We start from the raw sequence: 27,640 nt of genomic DNA, 5'->3' as shown, positions 1-27,640 counted from the left end.
GATTTCAAACACGGTATTAAGCTATTTTGTTCAATTTGATGTTTTTGTCTGAAAAGTTTTATCGAAATGCTCAAAATGATCTAAAACGGTTTTAAATGTGATTTTAAGCACTTTGATGTTTTTGTGTAACCAAGTTCCATCGAAATGCACAAAATGGTTTAAAACGTCTCCAAATGCGATTTGGAGATATTCTAAACACTTTGGTCTTTTTATGTTAACAAATTTGTTCAAAATGCACAAAATAGTCTAAAACGTCTCCAAATGCGATTTGAAGCTATTTTGTGCACTTTGATTTTTTTGTGTGAAAAGTTTTATCGAAATGCTCAAAATGGTCTAAAACGGTTTCAAATGTGATTTTAAGCAATTTCATGTTTTTGTGTAACCAAGTTTCATCGAAATGCACAAAATGGTCTAAAACGTCTCCAAATGCGATTTGAAGCTATTTTGTACACTTTGATGTTTTTGTGTGAAAAGTTTTATCGAAATGCTAAAAATGCTCTAAAACGGTTTTAAATGTGATTTTAAGCACTTTGATGTTTTTGTGTAACCAAGTTCCATCGAAATGCACAAAATGGTTTAAAACGTCTCCAAATGCGATTTGGAGATATTCTAAACACTTTGGTCTTTTTATGTTAACAAATTTTTTCGAAATGCACAAAATAGTCTAAAACGTCCCCAAATGCGATTTGAAGCTATTTTGTGCACTTTGATTTTTTTGTGTGAAAAGTTTTATCGAAATGCTCAAAATGGTCTAAAACGGTTTCAAATGTGATTTTAAGCACTTTGATGTTTTTGTGTAACCAAGTTTCATCGAAATGCACAAAATGGTCTAAAACGTCTCCAAATGCGATTTGAAGCTATTTTGTACACTTTGATGTTTTTGTGTGAAAAGTATTATCGAAATGCTAAAAATGCTCTAAAACGGTTTCAAATGTGATTTTAAGCACTTTGATGTTTTTGTGTAACCAAGTTTCATCGAAATGCACAAAATGGTCTAAAACGTCTCCAAATGCGAATTGAAGCTATTTTGTACACTTTGATGTTTTTGTGTGAAAAGTTTTATCGAAATGCTCAAAATGGTCTAAAACGGTTTCAAATGTGATTTGAAGCTATTTTGTACACTTTGATGTTTTTGTGTGAAAAGTTTTATCGAAATGCTCAAAATGCTCTAAAACGGTTTCAAATGTGATTTTAAGCACTTTGATGTTTTTGTGTAACCAAGTTTCATCGAAATGCACAAAATGGTCTAAAACGTCTCCAAATGCGATTTGGAGATATTCTAAACACTTTGGTCTTTTTATGTTAACAAATTTTTTCGAAATGCACAAAATGGTCTAAAACGTCTCTAAATGCGATTTGAAGCTATTTTGTGCACTTTGATGTTTTTGTGTGAAAAGTTTATCGAAATGCTCAAAACGCTCTAAAACGGTTTTAAATGTGATTTTAAGCACTTTGATGTTTTTGTGTAATCAAGTTTCATCGAAATGCACAAAATGGTCTAAAACGTCTCCAAATGCGATTTGGAGATATTCTAAACACTTTGGTCTTTTTATGTTAACAAATTTTTTCGAAATGCACAAAATGGTCTAAAACGTCTCTAAATGCGATTTGAAGATATTCTGTGCGCTTTGATATTTTTGTGTGAAAAGTTTTATCGACATGCTCAAAATGGTTTAAAACGTTTTCAAACACGATATTAAGCTATTTTGTGCAATTTGATGTTTTTGTGTGAAAAGTTTTATCGAAATGCACAAAATGGTCTAAAACCTCTCTAAATGCGATTTGAAGCTATTTTGTACACTTTGATGTTTTTGTGTGAAAAGTTTTATCGAAATGCTCAAAATGGTTTAAAACGTCTCCAAATGCGATTTGAAGCTATTCTGTGCACTTTGATGTTTTTTTGTGAAAAGTTTTATCGACATGCTCAAAATGGTTTAAAACGATTTCAAACACGGTATTAAGCTATTTTGTGCAATTTGATGTTTTTGTGTGAAAAGTTTTATCGAAATGCACAAAATGGTCTAAAACGTCTCTAAATGCGATTTGAAGCTATTTTGTACACTTTGATGTTTTTGTATGAAAAGTTTTATCGAAATGCACAAAATGGTCTAAAACCTCTCTAAATGCGATTTGAAGCTATTTTGTACACTTTGATGTTTTTGTGTGAAAAGTTTTATCGAAATGCTCAAAATGCTCTAAAATGGTTTTAAATGTGATTTTAAGCACTTTGATGTTTTTGTGTAACCAAGTTCCATCGAAATGCACAAAATGGTTTAAAACGTCTCCAAATGCGATTTGGAGTTATTCTAAACACTTTGGTCTTTTTATGTTAACAAATTTTTTCGAAATGCACAAAATAGTCTAAAACGTCTCCAAATGCGATTTGAAGCTATTTTGTGCACTTTGATTTTTTTGTGTGAAAAGTTATATCGAAATGCTCAAAATGGTCTAAAACGGTTTCAAATGTGATTTTAAGCACTTTGATGTTTTTGTGTAACCAAGTTTCATCGAAATGCACAAAATGGTCTAAAACGTCTCCAAATGCGATTTGAAGCTATTTTGTACACTTTGATGTTTTTGTGTGAAAAGTATTATCGAAATGCTAAAAATGCTCTAAAACGGTTTCAAATGTGATTTTAAGCACTTTGATGTTTTTGTGTAACCAAGTTTCATTGAAATGCACAAAATGGTCTAAAACGTCTCCAAATGCGATTTGGAGATATTCTAAACACTTTGGTCTTTTTATGTTAACAAATTTTTTCGAAATGCACAAAATGGTCTAAAACGTCTCTAAATGCGATTTGAAGATATTCTGTGCACTTTGATATTTTTGTGTGAAAAGTTTTATCGACATGCTCAAAATGGTTTAAAACGTTTTCAAACACGATATTAAGCTATTTTGTGCAATTTGATGTTTTTGTGTGAAAAGTTTTATCAAAATGCACAAGATGGTCTAAAACGTCTCTAAATGCGATTTGAAGCTATTTTGTACACTTTGATGTTTTTGTGTGAAAAGTTTTATCGAAATGCACAAAATGGTCTAAAACCTCTTTAAATGCGATTTGAAGCTATTTTGTACACTTTGATGTTTTTGTGTGAAAAGTTTTATCGAAATGCTCAAAATGCTCTAAAACGGTTTCAAATGTGATTTTAAGCACTTTGATGTTTTTGTGTAACCAAGTTTCATCGAAATGCAAAAAATGGTCTAAAACGTCTCCAAATGTGATTTGAAGATATTCTAAACACTTTGGTCTTTTTATGTTAACACATTTTATCGAAATGCACAAAATGCTCTAAAACGTCTCCAAATGCAATTTGAAGCTATTCTGTGCACTTTGATGTTTTTTGTGAAAAGTTTTATCGAAATGCTCAAAATGGTTTAAAACGATTTAAAATGGTTTAAAACGATTTTGTGCAATTTGATGTTTTTGTGTGAAAAGTTTTATCGAAATGCACAAAATGGTCTAAAACGTCTCTAAATGCAATTTGAAGCTATTTTGTACACTTTGATGTTTTTGTGTGAAAAGTTTTATCGAAATGCACAAAATTGTCTAAAACCTCTCTAAATGCGATTTGAAGCTATTTTGTACACTTTGATGTTTTTGTGTGAAAAGTTTTATCGAAATGCTAAAAATGCTCTAAAACGGTTTTAAATGTGATTTTAAGCACTTTGATGTTTTTGTGTAACCAAGTTTCATCGAAATGCAAAAAATGGTCTAAAACGTCTCTAAATGCGATTTGAAGCTAATTTGTACACTTTGATGTTTTTGTGTGAAAAGTTTTATCGAAATGCTCAAAATGCTCTAAAACGGTTTCAAATGTGATTTTAAGCACTTTGATGTTTTTGTGTAACCAAGTTTCATCGAAATGCAAAAAATGGTCTAAAACGTCTCCAAATGTGATTTGAAGATATTCTAAACACTTTGGTCTTTTTATGTTAACACATTTTATCGAAATGCACAAAATGCTCTAAAACGTCTCCAAATGCAATTTGAAGCTATTCTGTGCACTTTGATGTTTTTTGTGAAAAGTTTTATCGAAATGCTCAAAATGGTTTAAAACGATTTAAAATGGTTTAAAACGATTTTGTGCAATTTGATGTTTTTGTGTGAAAAGTTTTATCGAAATGCACAAAATGGTCTAAAACGTCTCTAAATGCAATTTGAAGCTATTTTGTACACTTTGATGTTTTTGTGTGAAAAGTTTTATCGAAATGCACAAAATTGTCTAAAACCTCTCTAAATGCGATTTGAAGCTATTTTGTACACTTTGATGTTTTTGTGTGAAAAGTTTTATCGAAATGCTAAAAATGCTCTAAAACGGTTTTAAATGTGATTTTAAGCACTTTGATGTTTTTGTGTAACCAAGTTTCATCGAAATGCAAAAAATGGTCTAAAACGTCTCTAAATGCGATTTGAAGCTAATTTGTACACTTTGATGTTTTTGTGTGAAAAGTTTTATCGAAATGCTCAAAATGCTCTAAAACGGTTTCAAATGTGATTTTAAGCACTTTGATGTTTTTGTGTAACCAAGTTTCATCGAAATGCAAAAAATGGTCTAAAACGTCTCCAAATGTGATTTGAAGATATTCTAAACACTTTGGTCTTTTTATGTTAACACATTTTATCGAAATGCACAAAATGCTCTAAAACGTCTCCAAATGCAATTTGAAGCTATTCTGTGCACTTTGATGTTTTTTGTGAAAAGTTTTATCGACATGCTCAAAATGGTTTAAAACGATTTAAAATGGTTTAAAACGATTTTGTGCAATTTGATGTTTTTGTGTGAAAAGTTTTATCGAAATGCACAAAATGGTCTAAAACGTCTCTAAATGCAATTTGAAGCTATTTTGTACACTTTGATGTTTTTATGTGAAAAGTTTTATCGAAATGCACAAAATTGTCTAAAACCTCTCTAAATGCGATTTGAAGCTATTTTGTACACTTTGATGTTTTTGTGTGAAAAGTTTTATCGAAATGCTAAAAATGCTCTAAAACGGTTTTAAATGTGATTTTAAGCACTTTGATGTTTTTGTGTAACCAAGTTCCATCGAAATGCACAAAATGGTTTAAAACGTCTCCAAATGCGATTTGGAGATATTCTAAACACTTTGGTCTTTTTATGTTAACAATTTTTTTCGAAATGCACAAAATAGTCTAAAACGTCCCCAAATGCGATTTGAAGCTATTTTGTGCACTTTGATTTTTTTGTGTGAAAAGTTTTATCGAAATGCTCAAAATGGTCTAAAACGGTTTCAAATGTGATTTTAAGCACTTTGATGTTTTTGTGTAACCAAGTTTCATCGAAATGCACAAAATGGTCTAAAACGTCTCCAAATGCGATTTGAAGCTATTTTGTACACTTTGATGTTTTGTGTGAAAAGTATTATCGAAATGCTAAAAATGCTCTAAAACGGTTTCAAATGTGATTTTAAGCACTTTGATGTTTTTGTGTAACCAAGTTTCATCGAAATGCACAAAATGGTCTAAAACGTCTCCAAATGCGATTTGAAGCTATTTTGTACACTTTGATGTTTTTGTGTGAAAAGTTTTATCGAAATGCTCAAAATGGTCTAAAACGGTTTCAAATGTGATTTGAAGCTATTTTGTACACTTTGATGTTTTTGTTTGAAAAGTTTTATCGAAATGCTCAAAATGCTCTAAAACGGTTTCAAATGTGATTTTAAGCACTTTGATGTTTTTGTGTAACCAAGTTTCATCGAAATGCACAAAATGGTCTAAAACGTCTCCAAATGCGATTTGGAGATATTCTAAACACTTTGATGTTTTTGTGTGAAAAGTTTTATCGACATGCTCAAAATGGTTTAAAATGATTTCAAACACGGTATTAAGCTATTTTGTGCAATTTGATGTTTTTGTGTGAAAAGTTTTATCGAAATGCACAAAATGGTCTAAAACATCTCTAAATGCGATTTGAAGCTATTTTGTGCACTTTGATGTTTTTGTGTGAAAAGTATTATCGAAATGCTAAAAATGCTCTAAAACGCTTTCAAATGTGATTTTAAGCACTTTGATGTTTTTGTGTAACCAAGTTTCATCGAAATGCACAAAATGGTCTAAAACGTCTCCAAATGCGATTTGAAGCTATTTTGTACACTTTGATGTTTTTGTGTGAAAACTTTTATCGAAATGCTCAATATGGTCTAAAACGGTTTCAAATGTGATTTGAAGCTATTTTGTACACTTTGATGTTTTTGTGTGAAAAGTATTATCGAAATGTTAAAAATGCTCTAAAACGGTTTCAAATGTGATTTTAAGCACTTTGATGTTTTTGTGTAACCAAGTTTCATCGAAATGCACAAAATGGTCTAAAACGTCTCCAAATGCGATTTGAAGCTATTCTGTACACTTTGATGTTTTTGTGTGAAAAGTTTTATCGAAATGCTCAAAATGGTCTAAAACGGTTTCAAATGTGATTTGAAGCTATTTTGTACACTTTGATGTTTTTGTGTGAAAAGTTTTATCGAAATGCTAAAAATGCTCTATAACGGTTTCAAATGTGATTTTAAGCACTTTGATGTTTTTGTGTAACCAAGTTCCATCGAAATGCCCAAAATGGTCTAAAACGTCTCTAAATGCGATTTGGAGATATTCTAAACACTTTGGTCTTTTTATGTTAACAAATTTTTTCGAAATGCACAAAATAGTCTAAAACGTCTCCAAATGCGATTTGAAGCTATTTTGTGCACTTTGATTTTTTTGTCTGAAAAGTTTTATCGAAATGCTCAAAATGGTCTAAAACGGTTTCAAATGTGATTTTAAGGACTTTGATGTTTTTGTGTAACCAAGTTTCATCGAAATGCACAAAATGGTCTAAAACGTCTCCAAATGCGATTTGAAGCTATTTTGTACACTTTGATGTTTTTGTGTGAAAAGTTTTATCGAAATGCTCAAAATGGTCTAAAACGGTTGCAAATGTGATTTGAAGCTATTTTGTACACTTTGATGTTTTTGTGTGAAAAGTTTTATCGAAATGCTCAAAATGCTCTAAAACGGTTTCAAATGTGATTTTAAGCACTTTGATGTTTTTGTGTAACCAAGTTTCATCGAAATGCACAAAATGGTCTAAAACGTCTCCAAATGCGATTTGGAGATATTCTAAACACTTTAGTCTTTTTATGTTAACAAATTTTTTCGAAATGCACAAAATGGTCTAAAACGTCTCTAAATGCGATTTGAAGATATTCTGTGCACTTTGATATTTTTGTGTGAAAAGTTTTATCGACATGCTCAAAATGGTTTAAAACGTTTTCAAACACGATATTAAGCTATTTTGTGCAATTTGATGTTTTTGTGTGAAAAGTTTTATCGAAATGCACAAAATGGTCTAAAACTTCTCTAAATGCGATTTGAAGCTATTCTGTGCACTTTGATGTTTTTTTGTGAAAAGTTTTATCGACATGCTCAAAATGGTTTAAAACGATTTCAAACACGGTATTAAGCTATTTTGTGCAATTTGATGTTTTTGTGTGAAAAGTTTTATCGAAATGCACAAAATGGTCTAAAACGTCTCTAAATGCGATTTGAAGCTATTTTGTACACTTTGATGTTTTTGTGTGAAAAGTTTTATCGAAATGCACAAAATGGTCTAAAACCTCTCTAAATGCGATTTGAAGCTATTTTGTACACTTTGATGTTTTTGTGTGAAAAGTTTTATCGAAATGCTCAAAATGCTCTAAAACGGTTTTAAATGTGATTTTAAGCACTTTGATGTTTTTGTGTAACCAAGTTCCATCGAAATTCACAAAATGGTTTAAAACGTCTCCAAATGCGATTTGGAGTTATTCTAAACACTTTGATCTTTTTATGTTAACAAATTTTTTCGAAATGCACAAAATAGTCTAAAACGTCTCCAAATGCGATTTGAAGCTATTTTGTGCACTTTGATTCTTTTGTGTGAAAAGTTTTATCGAAATGCTCAAAATGGTCTAAAACGGTTTCAAATGTGATTTTAAGCACTTTGATGTTTTTGTGTAACCAAGTTTCATCGAAATGCACAAAATGGTCTAAAACGTCTCCAAATGCGATTTGAAGCTATTTTGTACACTTTGATGTTTTTGTGTGAAAAGTATTATCGAAATGCTAAAAATGCTCTAAAACGGTTTCAAATGTGATTTTAAGCACTTTGATGTTTTTGTGTAACCAAGTTTCATTGAAATGCACAAAATGGTCTAAAACGTTTCCAAATGCGATTTGGAGATATTCTAAACACTTTGGTCTTTTTATGTTAACAAATTTTTTCGAAATGCACAAAATGGTCTAAAACGTCTCTAAATGCGATTTGAAGATATTCTGTGCACTTTGATATTTTTGTGTGAAAAGTTTTATCGACATGCTCAAAATGGTTTAAAACGTTTTCAAACACGATATTAAGCTATTTTGTGCAATTTGATGTTTTTGTGTGAAAAGTTTTATCGACATGCTCAAAATGGTTTAAAACGTTTTCAAACACGATATTAAGCTATTTTGTGCAATTTGATGTTTTTGTGTGAAAAGTTTTATCAAAATGCACAAAATGGTCTAAAACGTCTCTAAATACGATTTGAAGTTATTTTGTACACTTTGATGTTTTTGTGTGAAAAGATTTATCGAAATGCACAAAATGGTCTAAAACCTCTCTAAATGCGATTTGAAGCTATATTGTACACTTTGATGTTTTTGTGTGAAAAGTTTTATCGAAATGCTCAAAATGCTCTAAAACGGTTTTAAATGTGATTTTAAGCACTTTGATGTTTTTGTGTAACCAAGTTCCATCGAAATGCCCAAAATGGTCTAAAACGTCTCTAAATGCGATTTGGAGATATTCTAAACACTTTGGTCTTTTTATGTTAACAAATTTTTTCGAAATGCACAAAATAGTCTAAAACGTCTCCAAATGCGATTTGAAGCTATTTTGTGCACTTTGATTTTTTTGTCTGAAAAGTTTTATCGAAATGCTCAAAATGGTCTAAAACGGTTTCAAATGTGATTTTAAGCACTTTGATGTTTTTGTGTAACCAAGTTTCATCGAAATGCACAAAATGGTCTAAAACGTCTCCAAATGCGATTTGAAGCTATTTTGTACACTTTGATGTTTTTGTGTGAAAAGTATTATCGAAATGCTAAAAATGCTCTAAAACGGTTTCAAATGTGATTTTAAGCACTTTGATGTTTTTGTGTAACCAAGTTTCATCTAAATACACAAAATGGTCTAAAACGTCTCCAAATGCGATTTGAAGCTATTTTGTACACTTTGATGTTTTTGTGTGAAAAGTTTTATCGAAATGCTCAAAATGGTCTAAAACGGTTTCAAATGTGATTTGAAGCTATTTTGTACACTTTGATGTTTTTGTGTGAAAAGTTTTATCGAAATGCTCAAAATGCTCTAAAACGGTTTTAAATGTGATTTTAAGCACTTTTATGTATTTGTGTAACCAAGTTTCATCGAAATGCCCAAAATGGTCTAAAACGTCTCTAAATGCGATTTGAAGCTATTTTGTACACTTTGATGTTTTTGTGTGAAAAGTTTTATCGAAATGCTCAAAATGGTCTAAAACCTCTCTAAATGCGATTTGAAGCTAATTTGTACACTTTGATGTTTTTGTGTGAAAAGTTTTATCGAAATGCTCAAAATGCTCTAAAACGGTTTCAAATGTGATTTTAAGCACTTTGATGTTTTTGTGTAACCAAGTTTCATCGAAATGCAAAAAATGGTCTAAAACGTCTCCAAATGTGATTTGAAGATATTCTAAACACTTTGGTCTTTTTATGTTAACACATTTTATCGAAATGCACAAAATGCTCTAAAACGTCTCCAAATGCAATTTGAAGCTATTCTGTGCACTTTGATGTTTTTTGTGAAAAGTTTTATCGACATGCTCAAAATGGTTTAAAACGATTTAAAATGGTTTAAAACGATTTTGTGCAATTTGATGTTTTTGTGTGAAAAGTTTTATCGAAATGCACAAAATGGTCTAAAACGTCTCTAAATGCAATTTGAAGCTATTTTGTACACTTTGATGTTTTTGTGTGAAAAGTTTTATCGAAATGCACAAAATTGTCTAAAACCTCTCTAAATGCGATTTGAAGCTATTTTGTACACTTTGATGTTTTTGTGTGAAAAGTTTTATCGAAATGCTAAAAATGCTCTAAAACGGTTTTAAATGTGATTTTAAGCACTTTGATGTTTTTGTGTAACCAAGTTCCATCGAAATGCACAAAATGGTTTAAAACGTCTCCAAATGCGATTTGGAGATATTCTAAACACTTTGGTCTTTTTATGTTAACAATTTTTTTCGAAATGCACAAAATAGTCTAAAACGTCCCCAAATGCGATTTGAAGCTATTTTGTGCACTTTGATTTTTTTGTGTGAAAAGTTTTATCGAAATGCTCAAAATGGTCTAAAACGGTTTCAAATGTGATTTTAAGCACTTTGATGTTTTTGTGTAACCAAGTTTCATCGAAATGCACAAAATGGTCTAAAACGTCTCCAAATGCGATTTGAAGCTATTTTGTACACTTTGATGTTTTGTGTGAAAAGTATTATCGAAATGCTAAAAATGCTCTAAAACGGTTTCAAATGTGATTTTAAGCACTTTGATGTTTTTGTGTAACCAAGTTTCATCGAAATGCACAAAATGGTCTAAAACGTCTCCAAATGCGATTTGAAGCTATTTTGTACACTTTGATGTTTTTGTGTGAAAAGTTTTATCGAAATGCTCAAAATGGTCTAAAACGGTTTCAAATGTGATTTGAAGCTATTTTGTACACTTTGATGTTTTTGTTTGAAAAGTTTTATCGAAATGCTCAAAATGCTCTAAAACGGTTTCAAATGTGATTTTAAGCACTTTGATGTTTTTGTGTAACCAAGTTTCATCGAAATGCACAAAATGGTCTAAAACGTCTCCAAATGCGATTTGGAGATATTCTAAACACTTTGATGTTTTTGTGTGAAAAGTTTTATCGACATGCTCAAAATGGTTTAAAATGATTTCAAACACGGTATTAAGCTATTTTGTGCAATTTGATGTTTTTGTGTGAAAAGTTTTATCGAAATGCACAAAATGGTCTAAAACATCTCTAAATGCGATTTGAAGCTATTTTGTGCACTTTGATGTTTTTGTGTGAAAAGTATTATCGAAATGCTAAAAATGCTCTAAAACGCTTTCAAATGTGATTTTAAGCACTTTGATGTTTTTGTGTAACCAAGTTTCATCGAAATGCACAAAATGGTCTAAAACGTCTCAAATTGCGATTTGGAGATATTCTAAAAACTTTGGTCTTTTTATGTTAAATTTTTTCGAAATGCACAAAATGGTCTAAAACGTCTCTAAATGCGATTTGAAGATATTCTGTGCACTTTGATGTTTTTGTGTGAAAAGTTTTACGACATGCTCAAAATGGTTTAAAATGATTTCAAACACGGTATTAAGCTATTTTGTGCAATTTGATGTTTTTGTGTGAAAAGTTTTATCGAAATGCACAAAATGGTCTAAAACATCTCTAAATGCGATTTGAAGCTATTTTGTGCACTTTGATGTTTTTGTGTAAAAAGTTTATCGAAATGCTCAAAACGCTCTAAAACGGTTTTAAATGTGATTTTAAGCACTTTGATGTTTTTGTGTAACCAAGTTTCATCGAAATGCACAAAATGGTCTAAAACGTCTCTAAATGCGATTTGAAGCTATTCTGTGCACTTTGATGTTTTTTTGTGAAAAGTTTTATCGACATGCTCAAAATGGTTTAAAACGATTTCAAACATGGTATTAAGCTATTTTGTGCAATTTGATGTTTTTGTGTGAAAAGTTTTATCAAAATGCACAAAATTGTCTAAAACCTCTCTAAATGCGATTTGAAGCTATTTTGTACACTTTGATGTTTTTGTGTGAAAAGTTTTATCGAAATGCTCAAAATGCTCTAAAACGGTTTTAAATGTGATTTTAAGCACTTTGATGTTTTTGTGTAACCAAGTTCCATCGAAATGCACAAAATGGTTTAAAACGTCTCCAAATGCGATTTGGAGATATTCTAAACACTTTGGTCTTTTTATGTTAACAAATTTTTTCGAAATGCACAAAATAGTCTAAAACGTCTCCAAATGCGATTTGAAGCTATTTTGTGGACTCTGATTTATTTGTGTGAAAAGTTTTATCGAAACGCTCAAAATGGTCTAAAACGGTTTCAAATGTGATTTTAAGCACTTTGATGTTTTTGTGTAACCAAGTTTCATCAAAATGCACAAAATGGTCTAAAACGTCTCCAAATGCGATTTGAAGCTATTTTGTACACTTTGATGTTTTTGTGTGAAAAGTATTATCGAAATGCTCAAAATGCTCTAAAACGCTTTCAAATGTAATTTTAAGCACTTTGATGTTTTTGTGTAACCAAGTTTCATCGAAATGCACAAAATGGTCTAAAACGTCTCCAAATGCGATTTGAAGCTATTTTGTACACTTTGATGTTTTTGTGTGAAAAGTTTTATCGAAATGCTCAAAATGGTCTAAAACGGTTTCAAATGTGATTTGAAGCTATTTTGTACACTTTGATGTTTTTGTGTGAAAAGTTTTATCGAAATGCTCAAAATGCTCTAAAACGGTTTCAAATGTGATTTTAAGCACTTTGATGTTTTTGTGTAACCAAGTTTCATCGATATGCACAAAAAGGTCTAAAACGTCTCCAAATGCGATTTGAAGCTATTCTAAGCACTTTGGTGTTTTTATGTTAAAAAGTTTTTTCGAAATGCACAAAATGGTCTAAAACGTCTCCAAATGCGATTTGAAGCTATTCTGTGCACTTTTATGTTTTTGTGTGAAAAGTTTTATCGACATGCTCAAAATGGTCTAAAACGTTTTCAAACACGATATTAAGCTATTTTGTGCAATTTGATGTTTTTGTGTGAGAAGTTTTATCGAAACGCACAAAATGGTCTAAAACATCTCTAAATGCGATTTGAAGATATTCTGTTCACTTTTATGTTTTTGTGTGAAAAGTTTTATCGACATGCTCAAAATGGTCTAAAACGTTTTCAAACACGATATTAAGCTATTTTGTGCAATTTGATGTTTTTGTGTGAAAAGTTTTATCGAAATGCTCAAAATGCACTAAAATGGTTTTAAATGTGATTTTAAGCACTTTGATGTTTTTGTGTAACCAAGATTCATCGAAACGCACAAAATGGTCTAAAACGTCTCCAAATGCGATTTGAAGCTATTTTGTACACTTTGATGTTTTTGTGTGAAAAGTATTATCGAAATGCTAAAAATGCTCTAAAACGGTTTTAAATGTGATTTTAAGCACTTTGATGTTTTTGTGTAACCAAGTGTCATCGAAATGCACAAAATGGTCTAAAACGTCTCCAAATGCGATTTGGAGATATTCTAAACACTTTGGTCTTTTTATGTTAACAAATTTTTTCGAAATGCACAAAATTGTTTTAAAACATCTCTCAAAACATTTTTTTTGCGATTTGAAGCAATTTTCTACACTTTGATGTTTTTGTGTGAAAAGTTTTTCGAAAATCACAAAATGGTCTAAAACGTCTCCAAATGCGATTTGAAGCAATTTTGTACACTTTGATGTTTTTGTGTGAAAAGTTTTTTCGAAAAACACAAAATGGTCTAAAACGTCTCCAAATGCGATTTGGAGATATTCTAAACACTTTGGTCTTTTTATGTTAACAAATTTTTTCGAAATGCACAAAATGGTCTAAAACGTCTCTAAATGCGATTTGAAGATATTCTGTGCAGTTTGATATTTTTGTGTGAAAAGTTTTATCGACATGCTCAAAATGGTTTAAAACGTTTTCAAACACGATATTAAGCTATTTTGTGCAATTTGATGTTTTTGTGTGAAAAGTTTTAACAAAATGCACAAAATGGTCTAAAACGTCTCTAAATACGATTTGAAGTTATTTTGTACACTTTGATGTTTTTGTGTGAAAAGTTTTATCGAAATGCACAAAATGGTCTAAAACCTCTCTAAATGCGATTTGAAGCTATTTTGTACACTTTGATGTTTTTGTGTGAAAAGTTTTATCGAAATGCTCAAAATGCTCTAAAACGGTTTTAAATGTGATTTTAAGCACTTTGATGTTTTTGTGTAACCAAGTTTCATCGAAATGCAAAAAATGGTCTAAAACGTCTCCAAATGCGATTTGAAGCTATTCTGTACACTTTGATGTTTTTGTGTGAAAAGTTTTATCGAAATGCTCAAAATGGTCTAAAACGGTTTCAAATGTGATTTGAAGCTATTTTGTACACTTTGATGTTTTTGTGTGAAAAGTTTTATCGAAATGCTCAAAATGCTCTAAAACGGTTTCAAATGTGATTTTAAGCACTTTGATGTTTTTGTGTAACCAAGTTTCATCGAAATGCACAAAATGGTCTAAAACGTCTCCAAATGCGATTTGGAGATATTCTAAACACTTTGGTCTTTTTATGATTTGTTAACAAATTTTTTCGAAATGCACAAAATGGTCTAAAACGTCTCTAAATGCGATTTGAAGATATTCTGTGCACTTTGATGTTTTTGTGTGAAAAGTTTTATCGACATGCTCAAAATGGTTTAAAATGATTTCAAACACGGTATTAAGCTATTTTGTGCAATTTGATGTTTTTGTGTGAAAAATTTTATCGAAATGCAAAAAATGGTCTAAAACATCTCTAAATGCGATTTGAAGCTATTTTGTGCACTTTGATGTTTTTGTGTAAAAAGTTTATCGAAATGCTCAAAACGCTCTAAAACGGTTTCAAATGTGATTTGAAGCTATTTTGTACACTTTGATGTTTTTGTGTGAAAAGTTTTATCGAAATGCTCAAAATGCTCTAAAACGGTTTCAAATGTGATTTTAAGCACTTTGATGTTTTTGTGTAACCAAGTTTCATCGAAATGCACAAAATGGTCTAAAACGTCTCCAAATGCGATTTGGAGATATTCTAAACACTTTGGTCTTTTTATGTTAACAAATTTTTTCGAAATGCACAAAATGGTCTAAAACGTCTCTAAATGCGATTTGAAGATATTCTGTGCACTTTGATGTTTTTGTGTGAAAAGTTTTATCGACATGCTCAAAATGGTTTAAAACGATTTCAGACACGGTATTAAGATATTCTGTGCACTTTGATGTTTTTGTGTGAAAAGTTTTATCGAAATGCACAAAATGGTCTAAAACCTCTCTAAATGCGATTTGAAGCAATTTTGTACACTTTGATGTTTTTGTGTGAAAAGTTTTTTCGAAAAACACAAAATGGTCTAAAACGTCTCCAAATGCGATTTGGAGATAATCTAAACACTTTGGTCTTTTTATGTTAACAAATTTTTTCGAAATGAACAAAATGGTCTAAAACGTCTCTAAATGCGATTTGAAGATATTCTGGGCACTTTGATATTTTTGTGTGAAAAGTTTTATCGACATGCTCAAAATGGTTTAAAACGTTTTCAAACACAATATTAAGCTATTTTGTGCAATTTGATGTTTTTGTGTGAAAAGTTTTAACAAAATGCACAAAATGGTCTAAAACGTCTCTAAATGCGATTTGAAGCTATTTTGTACACTTTGATGTTTTTGTGTGAAAAGTTTTATCGAAATGCTCAAAATGCTCTAAAACGGTTTTAAATGTGATTTTAAGCACTTTGATGTTTTTGTGTAACCAAGTTCCATCGAAATGCACAAAATGGTTTAAAACGTCTCCAAATGCGATTTGGAGATATTCTAAACACTTTGGTCTTTTTATGTTAACAAATTTTTTCGAAATGCACAAAATAGTCTAAAACGTCTCCAAATGCGATTTGAAGCTATTCTGTGCACTTTGATGTTTTTGTGTGAAAAGTTTTATCGAAACGCTCAAAATGGTCTAAAACGGTTTCAAATGTGATTTTAAGCACTTTTATGTTTTTGTGTAACCAAGTTTCATCGAAATGCACAAAATGGTCTAAAACGTCTCCAAATGCGATTTGAAGCTATTTTGTACACTTTGATGTTTTTGTGTGAAAAGTATTATCGAAATGCTCAAAATGCTCTAAAACGCTTTCAAATGTAATTTTAAGCACTTTGATGTTTTTGTGTAACCAAGTTTCATCGAAATGCACAAAATGGTCTAAAACGTCTCCAAATGCGATTTGAAGCTATTTTGTACACTTTGATGTTTTTGTGTGAAAAGTTTTATCGAAATGCACAAAATGGTCTAAAACCTCTCTAAATGCGATTTGAAGCTATTTTGTACACTTTGATGTTTTTGTGTGAAAAGTTTTATCGACATGCTCAAAATGGTTTAAAACGATTTCAAACACGGTATTAAGCTATTTTGTGCAATTTGATGTTTTTGTGTGAAAAGTTTTATCGAAATGCACAAAATGGTCTAAAACATCTCTAAATGCGATTTGAAGCTATTTTGTGCACTTTGATGTTTTTGTGTGAAAAGTTTATCGAAATGCTCAAAACGCTCTAAAACGGTTTTAAATGTGATTTTAAGCACTTTGATGTTTTTGTGTAACCAAGTTTCATCGAAATGCACAAAATGGTCTAAAACGTCTCCAAATGCGATTTGGAGATATTCTAAACGCTTTGGTCTTTTTATGTTAACAAATTTTTTCGAAATGCACAAAATGGTCTAAAACGTCTCTAAATGCGATTTGAAGATATTCTGTGCGCTTTGATATTTTTGTGTGAAAAGTTTTATCGACATGCTCAAAATGGTTTAAAACGTTTTCAAACACGATATTAAGCTATTTTGTGCAATTTGATGTTTTTGTGTGAAAAGTTTTATCGAAATGCACAAAATGGTCTAAAACCTCTCTAAATGCGATTTGAAGCTATTTTGTACACTTTGATGTTTTTGTGTGAAAAGTTTTATCGAAATGCTCAAAATGGTTTAAAACGTCTCCAAATGCGATTTGAAGCTATTCTGTGCACTTTGATGTTTTTTTGTGAAAAGTTTTATCGACATGCTCAAAATGGTTTAAAACGATTTCAAACACGGTATTAAGCTATTTTGTGCAATTTGATGTTTTTGTGTGAAAAGTTTTATCGAAATGCACAAAATGGTCTAAAACGTCTCTAAATGCGATTTGAAGCTATTTTGTACACTTTGATGTTTTTGTGTGAAAAGTTTTATCGAAATGCACAAAATGGTCTAAAACCTCTCTAAATGCGATTTGAAGCTATTTTGTACACTTTGATGTTTTTGTGTGAAAAGTTTTATCGAAATGCTCAAAATGCTCTAAAACGGTTTTAAATGTGATTTTAAGCACTTTGATGTTTTTGTGTAACCAAGTTCCATCGAAATGCCCAAAATGGTCTAAAACGTCTCTAAATGCGATTTGGAGATATTCTAAACACTTTGGTCTTTTTATGTTAACAAATTTTTTCGAAATGCACAAAATAGTCTAAAACGTCTCCAAATGCGATTTGAAGCTATTTTGTGCACTTTGATTTTTTTGTCTGAAAAGTTTTATCGAAATGCTCAAAATGGTCTAAAACGGTTTCAAATGTGATTTTAAGCACTTTGATGTTTTTGTGTAACCAAGTTTCATCGAAATGCACAAAATGGTCTAAAACGTCTCCAAATGCGATTTGAAGCTATTTTGTACACTTTGATGTTTTTGTGTGAAAAGTATTATCGAAATGCTAAAAATGCTCTAAAACGGTTTCAAATGTGATTTTAAGCACTTTGATGTTTTTGTGTAACCAAGTTTCATCGAAATACACAAAATGGTCTAAAACGTCTCCAAATGCGATTTGAAGCTATTTTGTACACTTTGATGTTTTTTTGTGAAAAGTTTTATCGAAATGCTCAAAATGGTCTAAAACGGTTTCAAATGTGATTTGAAGCTATTTTGTACACTTTGATGTTTTTGTGTGAAAAGTTTTATCGAAATGCTCAAAATGCTCTAAAACGGTTTTAAATGTGATTTTAAGCACTTTTATGTATTTGTGTAACCAAGTTTCATCGAAATGCCCAAAATGGTCTAAAACGTCTCTAAATGCGATTTGAAGCTATTTTGTACACTTTGATGTTTTTATGTGAAAAGTTTTATCGAAATGCACAAAATGGTTTAAAACGTCTCCAAATGCGATTTGAAGCTATTCTGTGCACTTTGATGTTTTTTTGTGAAAAGTTTTATCGACATGCTCAAAATGGTTTAAAACGATTTCAAACATGGTATTAAGCTATTTTGTGCAATTTGATGTTTTTGTGTGAAAAGTTTTATCAAAATGCACAAAATGGTCTAAAACCTCTCTAAATGCGATTTGAAGCTATTTTGTACACTTTGATGTTTTTGTGTGAAAAGTTTTATCGAAATGCTCAAAATGCTCTAAAACGGTTTTAAATGTGATTTTAAGCACTTTGATGTTTTTGTGTAACCAAGTTCCATCGAAATGCACAAAATGGTTTAAAACGTCTCCAAATGCGATTTGGAGATATTCTAAACACTTTGGTCTTTTTATGTTAACAAATTTTTTCGAAATGCACAAATTAGTCTAAAACGTCTCCAAATGCGATTTGAAGCTATTTTGTGGACTCTGATTTATTTGTGTGAAAAGTTTTATCGAAACGCTCAAAATGGTCTAAAACGGTTTCAAATGTGATTTTAAGCACTTTGATGTTTTTGTGTAACCAAGTTTCATCGAAATGCACAAAATGGTCTAAAACGTCTCCAAATGCGATTTGAAGCTATTTTGTACACTTTGATGTTTTTGTGTGAAAAGTATTATCGAAATGCTCAAAATGCTCTAAAACGCTTTCAAATGTAATTTTAAGCACTTTGATGTTTTTGTGTAACCAAGTTTCATCGAAATGCACAAAATGGTCTAAAACGTCTCCAAATGCGATTTGAAGCTATTTTGTACACTTTGATGTTTTTGTGTGAAAAGTTTTATCGAAATGCTCAAAATGGTCTAAAACGGTTTCAAATGTGATTTGAAGCTATTTTGTACACTTTGATGTTTTTGTGTGAAAAGTTTTATCGAAATGCTCAAAATGCTCTAAAACGGTTTTAAATGTGATTTTAAGCACTTTTATGTATTTGTGTAACCAAGTTTCATCGAAATGCCCAAAATGGTCTAAAACGTCTCTAAATGCGATTTGAAGCTATTTTGTACACTTTGATGTTTTTATGTGAAAAGTTTTATCGAAATGCACAAAATGGTTTAAAACGTCTCCAAATGCGATTTGAAGCTATTCTGTGCACTTTGATGTTTTTTTGTGAAAAGTTTTATCGACATGCTCAAAATGGTTTAAAACGATTTCAAACATGGTATTAAGCTATTTTGTGCAATTTGATGTTTTTGTGTGAAAAGTTTTATCAAAATGCACAAAATGGTCTAAAACCTCTCTAAATGCGATTTGAAGCTATTTTGTACACTTTGATGTTTTTGTGTGAAAAGTTTTATCGAAATGCTCAAAATGCTCTAAAACGGTTTTAAATGTGATTTTAAGCACTTTGATGTTTTTGTGTAACCAAGTTCCATCGAAATGCACAAAATGGTTTAAAACGTCTCCAAATGCGATTTGGAGATATTCTAAACACTTTGGTCTTTTTATGTTAACAAATTTTTTCGAAATGCACAAAATAGTCTAAAACGTCTCCAAATGCGATTTGAAGCTATTTTGTGGACTCTGATTTATTTGTGTGAAAAGTTTTATCGAAACGCTCAAAATGGTCTAAAACGGTTTCAAATGTGATTTTAAGCACTTTGATGTTTTTGTGTAACCAAGTTTTATCGAAATGCACAAAATGGTCTAAAACGTCTCCAAATGCGATTTGAAGCTATTTTGTACACTTTGATGTTTTTGTGTGAAAAGTATTATCGAAATGCTCAAAATGCTCTAAAACGCTTTCAAATGTAATTTTAAGCACTTTGATGTTTTTGTGTAACCAAGTTTCATCGAAATGCACAAAATGGTCTAAAACGTCTCCAAATGCGATTTGAAGCTATTTTGTACACTTTGATGTTTTTGTGTGAAAAGTTTTATCGAAATGCTCAAAATGGTCTAAAACGGTTTCAAATGTGATTTGAAGCTATTTTGTACACTTTGATGTTTTTGTGTGAAAAGTTTTATCGAAATGCTCAAAATGCTCTAAAACGGTTTCAAATGTGATTTTAAGCACTTTGATGTTTTTGTGTAACCAAGTTTCATCGATATGCACAAAAAGGTCTAAAACGTCTCCAAATGCGATTTGAAGCTATTCTAAGCACTTTGGTGTTTTTATGTTAAAAAGTTTTTTCGAAATGCACAAAATGGTCTAAAACGTCTCCAAATACGATTTGAAGCTATTCTGTGCACTTTTATGTTTTTGTGTGAAAAGTTTTATCGACATGCTCAAAATGGTCTAAAACGTTTTCAAACACGATATTAAGCTATTTTGTGCAATTTGATGTTTTTGTGTGAGAAGTTTTATCGAAACGCACAAAATGGTCTAAAACATCTCTAAATGCGATTTGAAGATATTCTGTTCACTTTTATGTTCTTGTGTGAAAAGTTTTATCGACATGCTCAAAATGGTCTAAAACGTTTTCAAACACGATATTAAGCTATTTTGTGCAATTTGATGTTTTTGTGTGAAAAGTTTTATCGAAATGCTCAAAATGCACTAAAACGGTTTTAAATGTGATTTTAAGCACTTTGATGTTTTTGTGTAACCAAGATTCATCGAAACGCACAAAATGGTCTAAAACGTCTCCAAATGCGATTTGAAGCTATTTTGTACACTTTGATGTTTTTGTGTGAAAAGTATTATCGAAATGCTAAAAATGCTCTAAAACGGTTTTAAATGTGATTTTAAGCACTTTGATGTTTTTGTGTAACCAAGTGTCATCGAAATGCACAAAATGGTCTAAAACGTCTCCAAATGCGATTTGGAGATATTCTAAACACTTTGGTCTTTTTATGTTAACAAATTTTTTCGAAATGCACAAAATTGTTTTAAAACATCTCTCAAAACATTTTTTTTGCGATTTGAAGCAATTTTCTACACTTTGATGTTTTTGTGTGAAAAGTTTTTCGAAAATCACAAAATGGTCTAAAACGTCTCCAAATGCGATTTGAAGCAATTTTGTACACTTTGATGTTTTTGTGTGAAAAGTTTTTTCGAAAAACACAAAATGGTCTAAAACGTCTCCAAATGCGATTTGGAGATATTCTAAACACTTTGGTCTTTTTATGTTAACAAATTTTTTCGAAATGCACAAAATGGTCTAAAACGTCTCTAAATGCGATTTGAAGATATTCTGTGCACTTTGATATTTTTGTGTGAAAAGTTTTATCGACATGCTCAAAATGGTTTAAAACGTTTTCAAACACGATATTAAGCTATTTTGTGCAATTTGATGTTTTTGTGTGAAAAGTTTTAACAAAATGCACAAAATGGTCTAAAACGTCTCTAAATACGATTTGAAGTTATTTTGTACACTTTGATGTTTTTGTGTGAAAAGTTTTATCGAAATGCACAAAATGGTCTAAAACCTCTCTAAATGCGATTTGAAGCTATTTTGTACACTTTGATGTTTTTGTGTGAAAAGTTTTATCGAAATGCTCAAAATGCTCTAAAACGGTTTTAAATGTGATTTTAAGCACTTTGATGTTTTTGTGTAACCAAGTTTCATCGAAATGCAAAAAATGGTCTAAAGTACGTCTCCAAATGTGATTTGAAGATATTCTAAACACTTTGGTCTTTTTATGTTAACACATTTTATCGAAATGCACAAAATGCTCTAAAACGTCTCCAAATGCAATTTGAAGCTATTCTGTTCACTTTTATGTTTTTGTGTGAAAAGTTTTATCGACATGCTCAAAATGGTCTAAAACGTTTTCAAACACGATATTAAGCTATTTTGTGCAATTTGATGTTTTTGTGTGAAAAGTTTTATCGAATTGCACAAAATGGTCTAAAACATCTCTAAATGCGATTTGAAGCTATTTTGTGCACTTTGATGTTTTTGTGTGAAAAGTTTTATCGAAATGCTCAAAATGCTCTAAAACGGTTTGAAATGTGATTTTAAGCATTTTTATGTATTTGTGTAACCAAGTTTCATCGAAATTCCCAAAATGGTCTAAAACGTCTCTAAATGCGATTTGAAGCTATTTTGTACACTTTGTTGTTTTTATGTGAAAAGTTTTATCGAAATGCACAAAATGGTTTAAAACGTCTCCAAATGCGATTTGAAGCTATTCTGTTCACTTTGATGTTTTTTTGTGTAAAGTTTTATCGACATGCTCAAAATGGTTTAAAACGATTTCAAACACGGTATTAAGCTATTTTGTGCAATTTGATGTTTTTGTGTGAAAAGTTTTATCGAAATGCTCAAAATGCTCTAAAACGGTTTTAAATGTGATTTTAAGCACTTTGATGTTTTTGTGTAACCAAGTTCCATCGAAATGCACAAAATGGTTTAAAACGTCTCCAAATGCGATTTGGAGATATTCTAAACACTTTGGTCTTTTTATGTTAACAAATTTTTTCAAAATGCACAAAATAGTCTAAAACGTCTCCAAATGCGATTTGAAGCTATTTTGTGCACTTTGATTTTTTTGTGTGAAAAGTTTTATCGAAATGCTCAAAATGGTCTAAAACGGTTTCAAATGTGATTTTAAGCACTTTCATGTTTTTGTGTAACCAAGTTTCATCGAAATGCACAAAATGGTCTAAAACGTCTCCAAATGCGATTTGAAGCTATTTTGTACACTTTGATGTTTTTGTGTGAAAAGTATTATCGAAATGCTAAAAATGCTCTAAAACGGTTTCAAATGTGATTTTAAGCACTTTGATGTTTTTGTGTAACCAAGTTTCATCGAAATGCACAAAATGGTCTAAAACGTCTCCAAATGCGATTTGGAGATATTCTAAACACTTTGGTCTTTTTATGTTAACAAATTTTTTCGAAATGCACAAAATGGTCTAAAACGTCTCTAAATGCGATTTGAAGCTATTTTGTACACTTTGATGTTTTTGTGTGAAAAGTTTTATCGAAATGCTCAAAATGCTCTAAAACGGTTTCAAATGTGATTTTAAGCACTTTGATGTTTTTGTGTAACCAAGTTTCATCGAAATGCAAAAAATGGTCTAAAATGTCTCCAAATGTGATTTAAAGATATTCTAAACACTTTGGTCTTTTTATGTTAACACATTTTATCGAAATGCAAAAAATGCTCTAAAACGTCTCCAAATTCAATTTGAAGCTATTCTGTGCACTTTGATGTTTTTTGTGAAAAGTTTTATCGACATGCTCAAAATGGTTTAAAACGATTTAAAATGGTTTAAAACGATTTTGTGCAATTTGATGTTTTTGTGTGAAAAGTTTTATCGAAATGCACAAAATGGTCTAAAACGTCTCTAAATGCAATTTGAAGCTATTTTGTACACTTTGATGTTTTTGTGTGAAAAGTTTTATCGAAATGCACAAAATGGTCTAAAACCTCTCTAAATGCGATTTGAAGCTATTTTGTACACTTTGATGTTTTTGTGTGAAAAGTTTTATCGAAATGCTAAAAATGCTCTAAAACGGTTTTAAATGTGATTTTAAGCACTTTGATGTTTTTGTGTAACCAAGTTCCATCGAAATGCACAAAATGGTTTAAAACGTCTCCAAATGCGATTTGGAGATATTCTAAACACTTTGGTCTTTTTATGTTAACAAATTTTTTCGAAATGCACAAAATAGTCTAAAACGTCCCCAAATGCGATTTGAAGCTATTTTGTGCACTTTGATTTTTTTGTCTGAAAAGTTTTATCGAAATGCTCAAAATGGTCTAAAACGGTTTCAAATGTGATTTTAAGCACTTTGATGTTTTTGTGTAACCAAGTTTCATCGAAATGCACAAAATGGTCTAAAACGTCTCCAAATGCGATTTGAAGCTATTTTGTACACTTTGATGTTTTTGTGTGAAAAGTATTATCGAAATGCTAAAAATGCTCTAAAACGGTTTCAAATGTGATTTTAAGCACTTTGATGTTTTTGTGTAACCAAGTTTCATCGAAATGCACAAAATGGTCTAAAACGTCTCCAAATGCGATTTGAAGCTATTTTGTACATTTTGATGTTTTTGTGTGAAAAGTTTTATCGAAATGCTCAAAATGGTCTAAAACGGTTTCAAATGTGATTTGAAGCTATTTTGTACACTTTGATGTTTTTGTGTGAAAAGTTTTATCGAAATGCTCAAAATGCTCTAAAACGGTTTCAAATGTGATTTTAAGCACTTTGATGTTTTTGTGTAACCAAGTTTCATCGAAATGCACAAAATGGTCTAAAACGTCTCAAATTGCGATTTGGAGATATTCTAAACACTTTGGTCTTTTTATGTTAAATTTTTTCGAAATGCACAAAATGGTCTAAAACGTCTCTAAATGCGATTTGAAGATATTCTGTGCACTTTGATGTTTTTGTGTGAAAAGTTTTATCGACATGCTCAAAATGGTTTAAAATGATTTCAAACACGGTATTAAGCTATTTTGTGCAATTTGATGTTTTTGTGTGAAAAGTTTTATCGAAATGCACAAAATGGTCTAAAACATCTCTAAATGCGATTTGAAGCTATTTTGTGCACTTTGATGTTTTTGTGTAAAAAGTTTATCGAAATGCTCAAAATGCTCTAAAACGGTTTCAAATGTGATTTTAAGCACTTTGATGTTTTTGTGTAACCAAGTTTTATCGAAATGCAAAAAATGGTCTAAAACATCTCTAAATGCGATTTGAAGCTATTTTGTGCACTTTGATGTTTTTGTGTAAAAAGTTTATCGAAATGCTCAAAACGCTCTAAAACGGTTTTAAATGTGATTTTAAGCACTTTGATGTTTTTGTGTAACCAAGTTTCATCGAAATGCACAAAATGGTCTAAAACGTCTCTAAATGCGATTTGAAGCTATTTTGTACACTTTGATGTTTTTGTGTGAAAAGTTTTATCGAAATGCACAAAATGGTCTAAAACCTCTCCAAATGCGATTTGAAGCTATTTTGTGCACTTTGATTTTTTTGTGTGAAAAGTTTTATCGAAATGCTCAAAATGCTCTAAAACGGTTTCAAATGTGATTTTAAGCACTTTGATGTTTTTGTGTTACCAAGTTTCATCGAAATGCACAAAATGGTCTAAAACGTCTCCAAATGCGATTTGAAGCTATTTTGTACACTTTGATGTTTTTGTGTGAAAAGTATTATCGAAATGTTAAAAATGCTCTAAAACGGTTTCAAATGTGATTTTAAGCACTTTGATGTTTTTGTGTAACCAAGTTTCATCGAAATGCACAAAATGGTCTAAAACGTCTCCAAATGCGATTTGAAGCTATTCTATACACTTTGATGTTTTTGTGTGAAAAGTTTTATCGAAATGCTCAAAATGGTCTAAAACGGTTTCAAATGTGATTTGAAGCTATTTTGTACACTTTGATGTTTTTGTGTGAAAAGTTTTATCGAAATGCTCAAAATGCTCTAAAACGGTTTCAAATGTGATTTTAAGCACTTTGATGTTTTTGTGTAACCAAGTTTCATCGAAATGCACAAAATGGTCTAAAACGTCTCCAAATGCGATTTGGAGATATTCTAAACACTTTGGTCTTTTTATGTTAACAAATTTTTTCGAAATGCACAAAATGGTCTAAAACGTCTCTAAATGCGATTTGAAGATATTCTGTGCACTTTGATGTTTTTGTGTGAAAAGTTTTATCGACATGCTCAAAATGGTTTAAAACGATTTCAGACACGGTATTAAGATATTCTGTGCACTTTGATGTTTTTGTGTGAAAAGTTTTATCGAAATGCACAAAATGGTCTAAAACCTCTCTAAATGCGATTTGAAGCAATTTTGTACACTTTGATGTTTTTGTGTGAAAAGTTTTTTCGAAAAACACAAAATGGTCTAAAACGTCTCCAAATGCGATTTGGAGATAATCTAAACACTTTGGTGTTTTTATGTTAACAAATTTTTTCGAAATGCACAAAATGGTCTAAAACGTCTCTAAATGCGATTTGAAGATATTCTGGGCACTTTGATATTTTTGTGTGAAAAGTTTTATCGACATGCTCAAAATGGTTTAAAACGTTTTAAAACACAATATTAAGCTATTTTGTGCAATTTGATGTTTTTGTGTGAAAAGTTTTATCAAAATGCACAAAATGGACTAAAACGTCTCTAAATGCGATTTGAAGCTATTTTGTACACTTTGATGTTTTTGTGTGAAAAGTTTTATCGAAGTGCTCAAAATGCTCTAAAACGGTTTTAAATGTGATTTTAAGCACTTTGATGTTTTTGTGTAACCAAGTTCCATCGAAATGCACAAAATGGTTTAAAACGTCTCCAAATGCGATTTGGAGATATTCTAAACACTTTGGTCTTTTTATGTTAACAAATTTTTTCGAAATGCACAAAATAGTCTAAAACGTCTCCAAATGCGATTTGAAGCTATTTTGTGCACTCTGATTTATTTGTGTGAAAAGTTTTATCGAAACGCTCAAAATGGTCTAAAACGGTTTCAAATGTGATTTTAAGCACTTTGATGTTTTTGTGTAACCAAGTTTCATCGAAATGCACAAAATGGTCTAAAACGTCTCCAAATGCGATTTGAAGCTATTTTGTACACCTTGATGTTTTTGTGTGAAAAGTTTTATCGAAATGCTCAAAATGGTCTAAAACGGTTTCAAATGTGATTTGAAGCTATTTTGTACACTTTGATGTTTTTGTGTGAAAAGTTTTATCGAAATGCTCAAAATGCTCTAAAACGGTTTCAAATGTGATTTTAAGCACTTTGATGTTTTTGTGTAACCAAGTTCCATCGAAATGCACAAAATGGTCTAAAACGTCTCCAAATGCGATTTGAAGCTATTCTAAGCACTTTGGTGTTTTTATGTTAAAAAGTTTTTTCGAAATGCACAAAATGGTCTAAAACGTCTCCAAATGCGATTTGAAGCTATTCTGTGCACTTTTATGTTTTTGTGTGAAAAGTTTTATCGACATGCTCAAAATGGTCTAAAACGTTTTCAAACACGATATTAAGCTATTTTGTGCAATTTGATGTTTTTGTGTGAAAAGTTTTATCGAAACGCACAAAATGGTCTAAAACATCTCTAAATGCGATTTGAAGTTATTTTGTGCACTTTGATGTTTTTGTGTGAAAAGTTTTATCGAAATGCTCAAAATGCACTAAAACGGTTTTAAATTTGATTTTAAGCACTTTGATGTTTTTGTGTAACCAAGATTCATCGAAACGCACAAAATGGTCTAAAACGTCTCCAAATACGATTTGAAGCTATTTTGTACACTTTGATGTTTTTGTTTGAAAAGTTTATCGAAATGCTCAAAACGCTCTAAAACGGTTTTAAATGTGATTTTAAGCACTTTGATGTTTTTGTGTAACCAAGTGTCATCGAAATGCACAAAATGGTCTAAAACGTCTCCAAATGCGATTTGGAGATATTCTAAACACTTTGGTCTTTTTATGTTAACAATTTTTTTCGAAATGCACAAAATGGTCTAAAACATCTCTAAATGCGATTTGAAGCAATTTTCTACACTTTGATGTTTTTGTGTGAAAAGTTTTTCGAAAATCACAAAATGGTCTAAAACGTCTCCAAATGCGATTTGAAGGAATTTTGTACACTTTGATGTTTTTGTGTGAAAAGTTTTTTCGAAAAACACAAAATGGTCAAAAACGT

Source organism: Antedon mediterranea, chromosome 7 (genome assembly GCF_964355755.1).
Source record: "Antedon mediterranea chromosome 7, ecAntMedi1.1, whole genome shotgun sequence".
Classification (NCBI taxonomy): Eukaryota; Metazoa; Echinodermata; class Crinoidea; order Comatulida; family Antedonidae; genus Antedon; species Antedon mediterranea.
Note: the sequence above shows the minus strand (reverse complement) of the source record.